We start from the raw sequence: 15,156 nt of genomic DNA on the forward strand, positions 1-15,156 counted from the left end.
ACAGGTATTATCTTATCTGGAAAGACATAATGTGCACATTGCTATGCTACAGGAAACTCACTGCCAACGTAATAGGCCGGTCACCTTTGGCAGCAAATGGGCGGAGACTAGACTTTTCTCTTCCTATTCGAGTTATGCCCTTTGGGACTGCAATATTGGTCAAGAAACAGGTGCCTTTTCAAATGGCAGGTAACTTATGCGATGTTTATGGGAGGTATTGTATGGCATGGGGAGGGCTGGGTACCCAATCTGTCATTTTAGTCTGTTGTTATGGACCAAATGTGGATGCCCCCGGGTATTTCGAAGCTCTATGGGCCAAATTTATTTAAATAGAGGCTACACATATAATATGGAGAGGCGATTTTAATGTCACGTACAATCCCAGCGCGGATAGATGTAACTCCGCACCGCATCACTTGACCAAAGCACAGGCAGTGGTTAATGATATCAAGGTGAATTATCATTTGATAGATGCTAGGAGGCATAGGCACCCACAGGGAAGGGAGGGCACGCACTTCACAGCACAAGCAAACTCATGGGCCAGACTGGATTATTTCCTGGTGTCTAGAGGACTCGCACCTGCAATAACGGACACGAGGCCCCTTGCTAGAACATATTCTGACCATGCACCAGTGTTGTTAGCACTCTCCTCCATGGACTTTAATGTGCCACGTAGCCCTTGGAGGTTATATCCCTCAATTCTGCTAGACACGGTCAAGAAGAACTGAGAGAGGAGATACTTGACTTTTTTGAACGAAACAAAGATTCTGTAGCGAGTGTGGAGTAGGTTTGGGAGGCTTTTAAAGTAACGATACGGGGCTATTGTATAGGCAAAGGAGCTGGGGTGCTTAAAGATATCCAGGCTATGATCAGGGCTCTTGACAGGGACCTTAAACGATTGGAAGCTGAACTTGCAGTGATTACAAGTGCGGTCGCACACTTAGCCTTTCGGGAGACACTGACACTTTACATGGAGGAAGCACAGAGGGAGGCGAAATACAAAAGCAAGTATTGGGTCGCCAGAAGTTACGTGAGGGAGATAGGCCGGGACAAATACTTGCGCTAAAGGTGAAAAGACCGTGATGCGCCAATTACGTTACTGCAATAAAAGATGAGGAAGGTATAACTCACCGGGACACACACAATATACTTGGCACGTTCCTAGAACACTATAGCTCGTTGTATGCCACAACAAGTAACGTGGACGTGAGACTGGACGATTTCCTAGGGGATGTGGCGCTGGGGTGGCTTAGCGACGTGCAGAGGACCTTTTTATGTGAGCTGGATGAGGTACGGGATGCCATTATGAGTATGCAATCGGGCAAGGCCTCGGGAACTGACGGTATCCCGGTGGAATTTTATAAAACTTATATACAGATCATGGCTCCGGTACTTAGGGAAGTTTAAGAAGACGCATTGGAAGTGGGACACTTGCCTCCAACAATGAGAGATGCACTGATACTGTCTCTACTAAAGCTTGGTAAACCCCCTGAAATATGCGACTCCTATAGGCCGTTATCGTTGCTTAATTGTGACGCGAAACTACTAGCTAAGCTTATAGCGACGAGACTGAGTCTGTTGATGGAACATCTGATATTGCCAGACCAGTCGTGTTTTGGGCCTGGAAGAGCGACCTCCTATAACTTGCGGACGCTGTTTGCGATCTTGCACATCATCTCCCCAGACCTCCCCATGGCAGCCACTTTTTTGGATGCTACCAAGGCGTTCGATTCGCTGGAATGGGGGTATCTCTTCGGGGTGATGAAGCGGATGGGCTTCCCACCCTTGTTCTTGGCTTGGATCGAATTGCTCTATACTGAACCAGTGGCCAAGGTCTTGATCAATGGCCACACTTCACAACCGTTCGAGATAACGAGGGGAACTAGACAAGGGTGTCCTCTGTCGCCGCTGCTATTTGCACTGGCAGTGGAACCACTAGCGGCGAAACTGCAGCAAAATCACAACGATAAAGCACTGCGGTGCTTTCAGCGCCAAATACTTATCTCGTTATACGCGGATGACATTACCTTATATATTCGTGACCCACAACAGAATCTGAGCCCGGTACTGCCGGAATTCATCGTATTCAGGAGACTGTCCGGTATACAAATAAACTAGGCCAAATCTAACTTTTTTCCACTTACGGCAGCGGTGGAACAATTTGAGATGGACTACCCCTTAGAATGGTGCACAGATGAGCTCAAATACCTGGTAATTAAAGTTTCAAGGAATAGGGAGAAACTGCTGAGGGCAAACTATGGTACTATCATGTCCAGGCTGGGTGACTGCGTGACAAGATGGGTGGCACTTCTCCTGTCCATGGCGGGGCGAGCTACCTTAATTAAAATGGTGATACTCCCACAGTTGTTATATTTATTTCTGAATATACCGTACTATCCGGGTTCATATTTCTTTAAGACCCTGAAGTCGGAGTTAATACGGCTGGTCTGGGGAGGTAAACAGCCTCAGCTACAATGGGAAGTATTGACTAGACCGTATTCCCATGGGGGGATTCGGAATTCCTGATTTTGAGTTATATTTTATAGCGGTGCAAGCCCACCTTGTGTGGTATGGATTAAACAGCCTCGCTATATGCCACAAGTGGCGGTGGAACATTGGTTGGCTCACCTTGTTCCACTAGAAGGGGCAATATACAGCGAGATAGGGAAAAGAGAACGACAACCAAATGCACTTTACAGTACGATCATAGCGTGGCACAAGATTACGGAAATGTTGGTCGTGCCATTGGCATATGCACCACTGCTGCCCCTTAGATATCACCCGGACATTCCACTGCTTCAAGAGGAAGTATTTAAGAGAATCAGGGGCAAATATAGTATGGCTACTTTTGGAGACCTGTACCATGAGAGTAAGTTCCGTCCCCTTGAGCACATGTGTCCGGAGGAATTACGGTCACCGCTAGATGTGTTTCTGTATATTCGACTAAGGCACAGTATTAAAGCGCTCACCCTGATGTTCCCAGATGAACCAAGAATACTGAGTCCGCTATACTCAATGCTGGACAGGGCTAAACCCATACGACTAGTGACCCTGATCTATAACACAGTCCATGCACAAAGAGAAAGGCCTGCATCGCAGTCGCAGGTGAAATGGGAAGTAGAACTAGGGCGACCTCTGACAGATACACACTGGGAGACCTGTTGCTTGCACACTGAGAGGGTTTCAGCGAGCAGCAGACTCCGTATCATACACTACAAATTCCTCCATAGATTATACTATACACCTGCTAAGATGCACATATTTAAATTAAGGGAGGACGATAGGTGTGACAGGTGTCGTGCCCCTGGTGCGGATTTTCTACACTAAGGGGCCGATTAGGATGGCGGACGGACTTGCGTCCGTCCGCCATCCCAGAGGTGGAGGGACCGTCCGCATGGGCTGCGGCGGTCCCTCCGTGCAAATTAGGATGTGACCGCCACCCTGGCGGTCACATCCTGGATATTTAACATTGTGGTGGGTGCTGCTTCAAGCAGCACCCGCCGCAATGTTAAAAGTGCATGTTTTACATTTACATGCACAAAGCGGCAGGCACCGCGCGGTGCCTGCCGCTTTGTGCATGTAAATGCTGGGGGGTACCATAGGTACCCCCCATGTGCACCCCCCACCCGTCCACACCCTGGGGGCCCGCAACGGGCCCCCAAAATCAAAAGTACACATGCTTTTCCACGGCGGAAAAACCGAGGCGGAAAAGCATGTTTACTAATGTTTCCTAATTTGGCTGGCGGTGTCTAATAAGACACTGCCAGCCAAATGAGAGCTTTTCCGCCACGGTTGTAATCCGACCGTGGCGGAAAAGCAGCGGACAGAAACCAAGACCCACCAGCCATCGTAATGCGGCGGTGGGTCTTTGGTGACTCCGCAGAGGATTTTCCGCCTCCTCCGGGCCGGAGGTGGCTTCCGCCGGCCCGGAGGAGGCGGAAAATCCTCCATCCTAATCGGCCCCTTAGTATGGGACAGCCCAGGCATTAGGGACTATTGGAATAGAGTATTTGAGGCTCTGCAGCAAATGATAGACGCGACACTGGAACCAGACCCCTTAATGGCACTATTGGGGTTTGTCACTCCGATAAAAGCGGAACACAGAGGGTTTGTTGCTATGGCACTACTCATGGCCAAGAGAAGGGTAGCCTGCAGATGGGGGAGGGGACGTGCACCTAAATTTAAGATGTGGATGGATGATTTAATAATGTGTCAGGAAAGGCTCGCTACATATCCGGAATTGCTGCCGGTGGCCTCTAGGCCGAATGATATCTGGTCCCCCCTCACGTGCTATTTACTTAATAATGCGGCAGCTGACCGAAGTAACGGAGAACCGGACACAGCAGCAGTGGGGACATGAGAGCTTAAAAGTAGATGAGGAAGGAGGGCAGGAGGTAGCCCTCTATGTATACAGAATTCAAAGAACAATGTAGCAATGCCACAACATGCTTATGCTGTTTTGTTTTGTCATTTTTGCATGTGTATATGCGGACCCTCGGGTGGACCCCCATGGTATAAACACGCCAGGAGGTTAGAGAAACTCGGACAATGTGAAAAGAATACGGGAGGGCGAGACCCCTATGCTGTTAACCCACTGATTTATGTTATTGATGGTGACCTGCACATGTATCGTGTTATTGTTGCATTGTGGAATATTATTCTGGACACTTGAACTGCTAAGATATTGAATTGTAAGGTGAATACGGAAGGTGTCTGTATGTTTTTTGAAAACAATAAATAAAAAGAATTTTAAAAAAAAAGGGTTAGCGTTGACAGCATTTTGTGTGCATATGGAAACCTTTGGGTTACACTCAACAGTTTTGGCAAGTGAGTGAAGTCAGCATCATCCAGTTTTTCTTTGAATAACACAAACTTACTTTCAAATGAGTACATTCATCATGGAGCACACACGCTGTTGTTTGCCTTGCATCATCAAATTGAGAGCATTGAGGTGTGTGAATAAATCTGAATTAAAATGGAGCGTTATAAGCTATTTCACATCCTTTAGTTTTGGGAATGATTGAACTCCACTGTTTATAAAATGTTCACTTTCAGGAAGCAAACCAATGAACTGCTCCAGAACTTTCCCTTTGCTTATCCATCACATTTCAGTGTGCATCAAGAGGTCTGCCTAGGTAGCTTTGGACTCCTGCAGCATTGCTTTAAAAAGTCTATGATTAAAGGCTTTGGCATGAATAAAATTAACAATGTTCACTGCAGGTTTTAGGACATTATTCAGTTCTTCATGCTTTAAGTTTGCGCAGAAAACATCTTGATGAATAATGCAGTGGTAGTCTATCACAGTCTGTCTGGTGATCTTCATTTTAAGCAGAAATACAAAGCCTCAGTCATGGCCTACCATGCCAGGTGTCCCATCTGTTGTGATGCTTAAAAGAGTGTTCAATGGTATATGATGTATTTCAAAGTAGTTGCAGATGCTGCCCAGTATATATTATCCTCTTGTGTGCTCTTGCAGTTGTAGAAGGCACAGGAGCTCTTCTTTGGGATGAAGCTATTGGTCCACCTCACTTACACTAGTAACTTGGCCATATCACCTATATCTGTGAACTCACCCACAGCAATACTGAAATAACGTGACTTTGACTGCTTTGAGGCTCTATTACTATAGTTTTCAAATAAAATTTAAGCTGGTGCAAGGAAACATTCTTTACCAACTCTTCCTCCGTGAATGGTTTCCTATGTTTGCCAAACAAGTAGCATATTTTGAACGATGCTTCTGTAGCAGCCTCAGATTCCTTCATCTAGCAAAGGAAGAGCTTTTGCTGGTAAAGAAGAGATTGCTTTAAAGAACCCACTTTTGTAGAATGCAGTATTGAGTTCAATGGGAAGTTCTCTGTATATCCTAAGTGTTGAGTTCTGGAGTGCCGTTCCAGGTTGTATCTTTTAAGAGCATTTACTTTCTCTTTGCAAAGCAATTAGGTGACTTTGTTTTTAGGACATTCAACAATCAAGTACTCTTCTTCCCATGCTGCCTGGAATGCCCTGTGTTCAATCTGTATGGATCTGGGACATTTACAAGGATTGGTAACTGGACTGTAGGCCACAGCAAAACTCTTGAGTTGGCTTGTTACTGTGCAATGAGTAACAAGGACCAGGAATCAGATTTTCTAACTCATGACTAATGGACCGGCACTCCTTCACAACCGATAGACTGGTACCTGCTCATGACCGATGGCCCAGCACCTCCTCACAGCTGATGGCCCGACATCACCTCACGACTGATGGCCTGGTACCGCCTAACGCCTAACGACCGATACTGTCTCACGACCGATGGCCGACAACATGTCTCGCTACAGACCTCTGTGAGCAATACCAAAGTAATGTTATGTGCTTGAGCATGCAAAGCAGTGTGTAAAAATGAGGCATGCACTTTGTGATTAAACATTTAAGTTTTACCACAAATTTTGGCCTCGGTTCATTACCTGAGAAGCAAAGTATAAAAGGAATTTTTGCAATTATGCTTGCAACTTGCCAGCGACAGGCCTGCAAATCCCACGCGGCTGGCGGGAAAATGCACTATAAAAACAACAAAAAGAACACACCAAAAACAATTCAACGTGCGTAGCAACATGGATGCACCCGGACTGCGTGCAGAGGCCAAAGAGAACCCCACAAGACCCACAGACCACCAGCAAGGAACAACGGGGTTGGGGAAGGCCAAAGAGAAGAAGGAGAGGAAGACGGGGTGCAGTCCACAGGCAAACCAGATCAGGGTCAAGGAGGTGACTGAACACTACCATCAACTGATCCACAATTAGACTACTGTGAATGCAGTCGGAGTGTCGAGGAAGTCAATGGGGGAGGCCAAGAGGCACTGGCATGATATGAAAAGCTAAACTAAGCACAAAGCTGCTGCCAACAGGAAGGCAGCAACGGCGACAGGAGGTGGGAGTCCAGCACCACAGGAGGAGCTTGAGGAAACAGAGGCCACAGTAATCAGTGAGGAGACGGTGCAAGGAGTCGGGAGTCCGGACACAGCTCGAGAGGACCTGACACAACAGGGTGAGTGACGACCAGGGACTGGGGGAGATGGGCACAATGGCACACATGCACAACGATGTGTAGCACACTGCACACACACAATGACCCTGGATCATGTCCCTGATCCCCGTGGCACACTGCAGCACACTCACACAGCAATAATAGCACATCCACTTTGACGACAATGTGGTACAATGTGAAACCCCGACACTGCAGAACAGAGGACACAACTGGTCCGCACATGTGCAAAAACAGGCCAACTACATCTGACAGATCAGGAAACTGTGAGATGGAAATGTATGTGTACAACCTCACATCCGTCATGTAGTCCAAATGTCCACTGTCCCACATCAAAATCCAGCACGTCACAAACAGTCACAATGTACATTGTCATACAGTCTGCATGTAAACAAGAACAATGCACCAACATACATGTCAACACAATGTCAACATGCATCTCCCCTTCACATTGCAGAGGTCACACATCACCTCCAGCAGAGCAGAGCATAGCAAACTACTGATCAGTGATGCTGGAGAGGACCAACACACCTTCCACACTGACGCATTACAACAGCTCATGGACATCCAGCACAACCCACCACAAGGACCAGGGCAGCCAAGCTACATAGAGGAGAACCCAGCCCCTGCAACAGACCACACAGCAGGAAGCACCCACCAGCACAGCTGGCTCCTAAAACTTCACCGAGGCACACATCGCATTCCAATGTCAGGTGTTAGAATGCCAAAAGGAGGTGGCTGAATAGGTGCGGGTGGGGTCCAAACTCATGGAAGATGAACTAGATCACATTCGTGGATGTCTAATTCCCTTCATGACCCACCTACACACCAGAAAGGAGACCCAGACTGCGACAGAGACACATGCATTTGCACATTTTCTGTACTGAACCACGCCCAGAGCCCTGCAATTATCAGCCACACACCTGCGCTGGACCTGCGTACGATGGCCCAGTCCACTCCTCTTATGTATTGAGAGGGTGACGAGAAAGCTAAATGTCCAAGCTCTAACCCGCTGCTTGCAGTGACATGTCTGCGTCCACTATATACAGCACAATGTAATGTTGTAGGGTCCAGGGCCTTCATGCATGCATCATGACCACACGGACAAACGCAGATAGTATGTGGAACTAGGTACAGGCACGTGCGCCCAGCCCAATTATTGGCAGGGCCACATGTAAAGTTACGCCTGTTCTGGATGTGTGTGGGTTGAGTGTAAGCCAGCCCATACGGAGTGGCTGGTGCTGGCAACAACTTGAACAGTGAACTCCTTTGTGAGAAGTTGGCCTGCCGTATGCTGTCCACTATTTAGTGGGCACCTTGCACCAGTCCAAACGACCCTTATTGATAGTAGGTTAAAGACAACCTTTATAGAAAGCTATCCTAGTGGGAGCTGTGGAGAGCAGCCCTCAGGCTAAGTCTTGGAGGAATATAAAGCAGCTTTTTTACCAGTCTATAATCCTGTGAATGACCAAATGAAAGGAGAACCACGCCAGGTATATATATAAATATATGTATTTATTCTAAACACATCCCACTAGTCTCTTTATGAGGCTAGAGGCAAAAGTACATTCATTAAACGTAATAACACACAGTAAATGAGCACAATATTCGTTGAGCCCTAGGGGCGTACCAAACCATATATTAAGAAAGTGGTATAGGAACCACGACTTGCATAGAGGCAAGGCCTAGAGCCTGCAGAACCCGTGGGGCCACCAGGAACCACCCAAGGTAGTGACACAGGGGACCCATGGGGGACACGTGCAGTGTCTAAACACAGCCGCGAATCACTATTACCTTGTAAATGTATTGCGACTTATATAGCGCACGTATCACCCGAAGGCATCAAGGCGCTTGCCTTGGAAACCCGTCCTGGCTTTTTCCCTGTGAGATAACCCCTACTGGGTATCCCCAGGGTGAAAGCCAGGCATCCCGCAGCGGGGTGGGCCGCCGTAGTGGAGATTAAGCAACTATTGCCCAGAGTTGCAGCGTGGGACCCCATGATTAGAATAGGCACCGAGGCGAGAATTATCGAGTCCGTGGACATTTTGGGCTCAGGACCCTGCCGCGTCGGGAATTGAACCCTGGTCCCGGGCCAGACCTCTGCATCAGGGTCTGCCGCTCTAATCAGTGAGCCACACTCCTCCACCTTCTATGGGGAAAGTCGCGGTTGGAATTTTAAAGATAAAGGACACTTGGAAGAGGACATGGAGCAAATCCCTTTAGAACTAGGGGGGTTCTACAGCCAACACCCACGAGAGCACCGGAGTACTCGAGTTACCACACCCAGGAAAGCCGGGTGCATAGGTTTATTTTGCTGTCGGGTTTCGTTGTCGTTTTCAATGGCGATCTGCTGCAAAGTGCTGCTGGCGTCCAAGTGGAAAGTGTCCGGTGTGATCCATGCCTGGATCGAAGATGGGAAGAACCTGAAAGCAGAGGGGACAGAGTCTGGGTCACTTGCCAGTGACCAGGGGCATGATAGTCGAATGCCCACTGATGTCGGGTGATTTCAGATGAAGAAGGTGAAGCTTGACTCCTCAGCCACGAGGACCAGGAGGTGTCGACAACAATCAGGTTCTGGATTCTAGCTGTCCCACAAAGGATGTCGAGGGCTGCAGTATCAGTTTCTGGATTGGACACAATAAGCCTTGGCAAAATCAACCCACGCATGAATCAAAGCAATTCTTTTGTGCCGACCAGCAACATCTGCGTGACTCACCCCTTGGTGGGGAGTCAGGGCACGTCTGGAGCAACCAGGGAAGCTCAAGGAAAAGTAGAGTTACCTTCAAGGGGACCCACCAGTCAATGGACTAGGGATCGGTAAGGAGCCTCATTTTGAAATGCAAGAAGCAGGCTCACGGAACACTCATAGAGTGTTGGCCCACAATCTTTGGTGCAGATGGTTCTCTGGGCATGGGCAACAAGTAACCCAAAGCAAAACTTCAGGAAAGCTTGGGAAGTCAATGCACGGTGTCCAGGGGTACCGGTTCCATGTCACTCGTGAGGGCTGTGGGTCTCAGCTTTGCTGGGTACTCGAGTCGGCCTTCGAGAAGTCTGGAAATCCTCTTCCTGGCCTGCAAATACTTCAGAGTCTGGCGAGCGCTTCAGAGGTGCAGACTGGCAAATGCTTCGTTGGTGCCTGCTTGAGCAGGGGAGTCACTCATTGACCCCAAGGGAGATTCTTCCATCCTCTAGTCTTTAGTAGAGCATCGAAGATCCAGGATTCAGTTTCAGAGTTACGTCCAGGTGTAATCTAAAGTCCTGTTGCCAGGATTCAATTACTTATAGTAAGAAAGGGGTTGGACATACTCTGGGGACCAACCTATAGGAGGGTCTGGAAAGAGGGGTGGCTACACCCATTTCCTTTGTCCAATTTCATACCAGAGCAGGGGCTGGTAGCCCCTGCAACCGGTTTGAACTGGGCTATGAACAGGGACACAAAATGTGCCCCCTGTGCAGACTTCAAAGCACTCTCAAAGTACATCCACCCAGCCCCAATTAACTAAAGCCTGTCTGGGAGGTGGTTACAACTCCCTGTGACACAAAACCTATTGTCCAGGCCGACCCTGTCGGAGTTTTGGTCAGCAGCAGAAGGCCAGACTCATGTCTGTGGCTGCATCATCCATTTTGTGATGCCAGGACTCTTTTAAACTATTACTGGTTAGACCAGTGTGTATATGTGTCTCCCTCTAGAACTGTGGAATTCTACACCCATCGCCAGGACTGGTCAGAGGGGGTAGGATTCCAAAGTATTTGACACCAAACATGACATGTTTGTATGCAGCCATTCCAATGTTAGCATTTACTGCGAGGTTATAATGCATTTAAGAGTATATGGTCTGGCTGCATCACAGAACAGCCTCAGAGAATAGGCTCCGAAAGCTGCACAGGGGCCCAGCTCATGCATGTGCACCCTCTCACACAAAACCAAGCACTCTTCCTTCAGGATTGATAAGGCCTGCCATAGGAGTGACTGATAGGCTTATATGTGTCAGTGATCGAAGATAGATATAGGTTACCTATATCTTAGTAAGGGGTGCATGCAACACCTTACCCAGGCTGAAGTGGCAGTCCTGTGGTGCCATTTTGAAAGTCTTCCCAGGGGTGGCACAATACATGCTTCAGCCCCTGGTCAGCCTCTGGGGTACCTGTGCCCTTAGTACCTAGTGTACCATATACTAGGGACTCACAAGGGTACCTCAGTAACCAAACTGAAGTGTACCTAAAGTACAGGTAATCAATTTAGAGAGGAAGCAGCTAGGCTGGGGTCCTCGATAGCTGGGCCCCAGCTAAACTAAACTCGAAAAACAGTGAAACACCAGCAAAAGGTAGGGAAAACTATAGTAAACAAGCATATCCTACTCTCCTACACAACCCCCACCCCAACTCAGGTATATTAAACTAACCTTGACCAGTTGAGTCTTCATGTTCTAAGTGGAAATATCTGGAGAGTCCATCTGCATTGGCATGGTTACTCCCAGGTCTATGTTCCACTGTATAGTCCATCCCCTGTAGGGAAATGGACCACCTCAAAAGTTTGGGGTTTTCACCCTTCATCTGTTTTAGCCATAAGAGGGGCTTATGGTCAGTATGAACAGTGAAGTGAGTGCCAAACAAGTATGGCCTCAGCTTCTTCAGAGCCCAAACCACAACAAAAGCCTCACTCTCAATAGCTGACCAACGTTTCTCTCAAGGGGTCAGCCTTCTGCTAGTAAAAGCTACTGGCTGGTCCAGACCTTCATCATTCAATTGTGAAAGCACAGCCCCTACCCCCAACTCAGATGCATCTGTTTGGACAATGAGTTCTTTAGAGTAGTTAGGACTTTGCAGAATTGGTGCAGTGCACATGGCCTGCTTCAGGTCATCAAATGCCTTTTGACAGCTGACTGTCCACTGAACTTTCTTAGGCATTCTTTTTGAAGTTAAGTCATGCAGGGGTGTCACAATGGAACCATACCCCTTGACAAATCTTCTGTAATACTCAGTCAGGCCCAAGAAAGCTCTGACCTGAGTCTGGGTGGTTGGAGCAACCCAGTCCATGATGGTCTGGATTTAGCTCTATAATGGTTGAACCTGCCCTCCATCTATAAGGCGGCCCATGTACACAACCTGACTCTGCCCTATCTGGCACTTAGTAGCCTTGATAGTTAGGCCTGCTTTCTGCAGGAACTCCAAAACATTTCTCAGGTGGACCAGGTGATCCTCCAAGGTGGAGCTAAAGACAGCAATATCATCTAGGTATGCTGCACTATTGTCTTCCAGGTCTGTTAGGACTTTGTTCACCAACCTTTGAAGAGTGGCAGGTGCATTCTGCAGACCAAAGGGCCTTCCCACGAATTGATTGTGTTCACTAGGGGTTGAAAATGCTGTCTTTGGCTTTGCATCATCAGCTAATCTGATCTTCCAGTAGCCAGCTTTAAGATCAAATGTGCTCAGAACTTTGCTGAGGCCAAAGTATCTAGAAGCTCATCTGCTCTTGGAATTGGATGGGTATCAGTCCTAGTGACTGCCTTGAGACCCCAGTAGTCTGCAGAAAACCTCATCTCTCTCTTACCACGCCAAGGGCTATCTGAGGGTTCAATAACTCCCTAATCCAACATTTTCTGGACTTCTGTACTGATACAGTCCATGACATGATCAGGTTGCCTGTAAATCTTATTTTAACAGGCAGACTGTCCCCAGTGTCCAGTTCATGAGTGCATCAGGTAGTCTGGCTTGGAGTCAGTGAGAACATGTTCCTATACTGATTGAGCACCTGTCTACAATCAGCTTGTTGCTGAGAAGTGAGGCTGCCTGCCAAGGCTACACCATCAACTGAGCCATCATCAGGATTCTGTAAGAGCAGGTCAGGGAGTGGATCACTCTCTGCCTCCTGTCCCTCATAAGTAGCAATGAGCAAATCCATGTCTGCCCTGTCAACATAAGGTTTCAGTCTGTTGACATGAAGCACCATCTGGGGGCTCCTGGAAGTTCCAAGGTCTACCAGATAGGTAACCTCACCCTTCTGTCCAACAATTGTATTGGGGCCACTCCTTTTGTCTTGGAGGGCTGCTGTTGCTATAGGCTCCAAAACCCACACTTTCTGTCCTGGCTGGTAAACAGTCAGCACAGCCTTTTGATCTATGGCAGATCTGTGCCTTTCCTGTTTGAGGCCATTGGCGAAAGAATCCCCGGTATCGCGTTTCCTGATTCTCATCAAGATTTGGACACTGACGTAAATACGCCTTGGTATCCGGGCAGTCTTATTTATCTATGGCGAATACTTTCACTATCGCGTTCTGACCTTTCACGGAAGAATCCCTGGGATTGCAAACGCATATTTATTATCAAGATATTTGAAGTACCGGACTTTGAGAGGAATTACTCTTTTTATCAGTTCCATCTAAAGGACTAGTTGACAGCATTTCCTGTCATGTGTGTTGTCTCCATATATTAGGTATCATGGCATATAACGCGCGACGTCATTAAAGAGTCCCCGTTGTGGTGGCTATTTATCGCATCCCTGCTATTGCGCCTCCTTATATTGATCTTGATCGATTATCAGGTATTAAAGGTCTTGAATCTAAGACTATTATTTTATTAAGAAGAGCAGACCTCTGGAAGTTGTTAGTCTCCAATCAGTTCAGTGCAATAGACGGTAACCTGAAGAAGGCCTATATGCCGAAACGGGCATAGTTTTACCTACCGCATTGCCTCCACCTTTACGAGTCTAATATTACTTTGGTTGTTTGAGATGTATATATGAATAAGATCAAATTTGTGTGCTTATGTATAATATGAGGTCAATGTGAAAAGTCATTACCCATAAAAAATTCTAAAATTTTCTACAAAAAAAGATCAAATATTAAAATAAATAAGTTTTCTATCATCTATGTGTGACAAACTTTATCTACTTGGGACTTAATTCTTTAATTGTGCAACTTAGAATTTATGTATATGTTGTCAATTGTGGACTGACTAAGCTACAGACCTTTACCTAATCCAGCCTTTTGGTCATGCCAGGCTTTCTGTAATGCCTGGCTAGCCTCAACGTTTTTTGTTGACTTTTTCATGTATTCAGCCATCCTGGAGCGGAGACCAAGTACATAGTCCACTATGTCCTGTTTAGGGGGTTTGAGAGGTAACCCCCATCCCACATTCACCAGACACAATGGTCCTTTTACAGGATGCCCAAACAGAAGTTCAAAAGGGCTGCAACCAACCCCCTTCTGAGGAAGCTCGCTGTATGCAAATAAAAGGCAGGGCAGTAGGATTTATCATCAACACCTAAGCTGTTCTGGGAGACCCTTGATCATACCCTTTAAGGTTTTGTTGAATCTCTAAACTAAACCATGGCATTGTAGGTGATAGGGTGTGGTGAATTCGTAATTCACTCCACACTCCTTCCACATTGTAGTGAAGTAACTGGACATAAAGTTTGCATCTCTGTCAGAAACGACCTCCTTAGGGAAACTCACTCTTGAGAACACTCCCAAGAGGGCCCTTGTCACCACAGGAGCTGTAGTGGTTCTACGGGGAATTGCTTCTGGGTACCTAGTGGCATGGTCCACCACCACCAGGATAAATCTGTGCCCAGATGTGATCAGAGGACCCATGGGACCAACAATGTCAATCCCTAGCCTCTTAAAAGGAACCCCCACAACAGGTAGTGGTATCAGGGGGGCTTTGTTGTACCACCTTCCTTACCACTGGTTTGCAATAAAAACAAACAACCTGCCAATACTGATGATTGATTATAAATCCTAGTTAAACTGGTGCAAGAACAATGGATCAATGTCGCTACTCAATAGTGTTTATTTAAATAATTTTTTTATTAGGGTTTAGATGCAATAAAAGGACAAAGCGCTTCATTCAGTATATCCATAAAACCAATATACATAGGATTAGCAATAACAGTCAAGGAATAAATGCACAGTTAATGATAAAAGCATAGTGATAAAAGTCAGTTACCAAAGGCCAACCATGCTGAGCTTTCTTTTAAATTACATTGTCATACAGCCTCCTAAATCACAATCTTGCTTCCCTCCACTTTGTAATGGGAGCCCAGAAGCGTCTTCCCATCTCCCGTTTTTTAACTCCCTTCATTTCATATAAACTGGACTCAACATTGTGTATACCTAATAGTCTAGAAAGCCACAT

Source organism: Lissotriton helveticus, chromosome 4_1, assembly GCF_964261635.1.
Source record: "Lissotriton helveticus chromosome 4_1, aLisHel1.1, whole genome shotgun sequence".
NCBI lineage: Eukaryota > Metazoa > Chordata > Amphibia > Caudata > Salamandridae > Lissotriton > Lissotriton helveticus.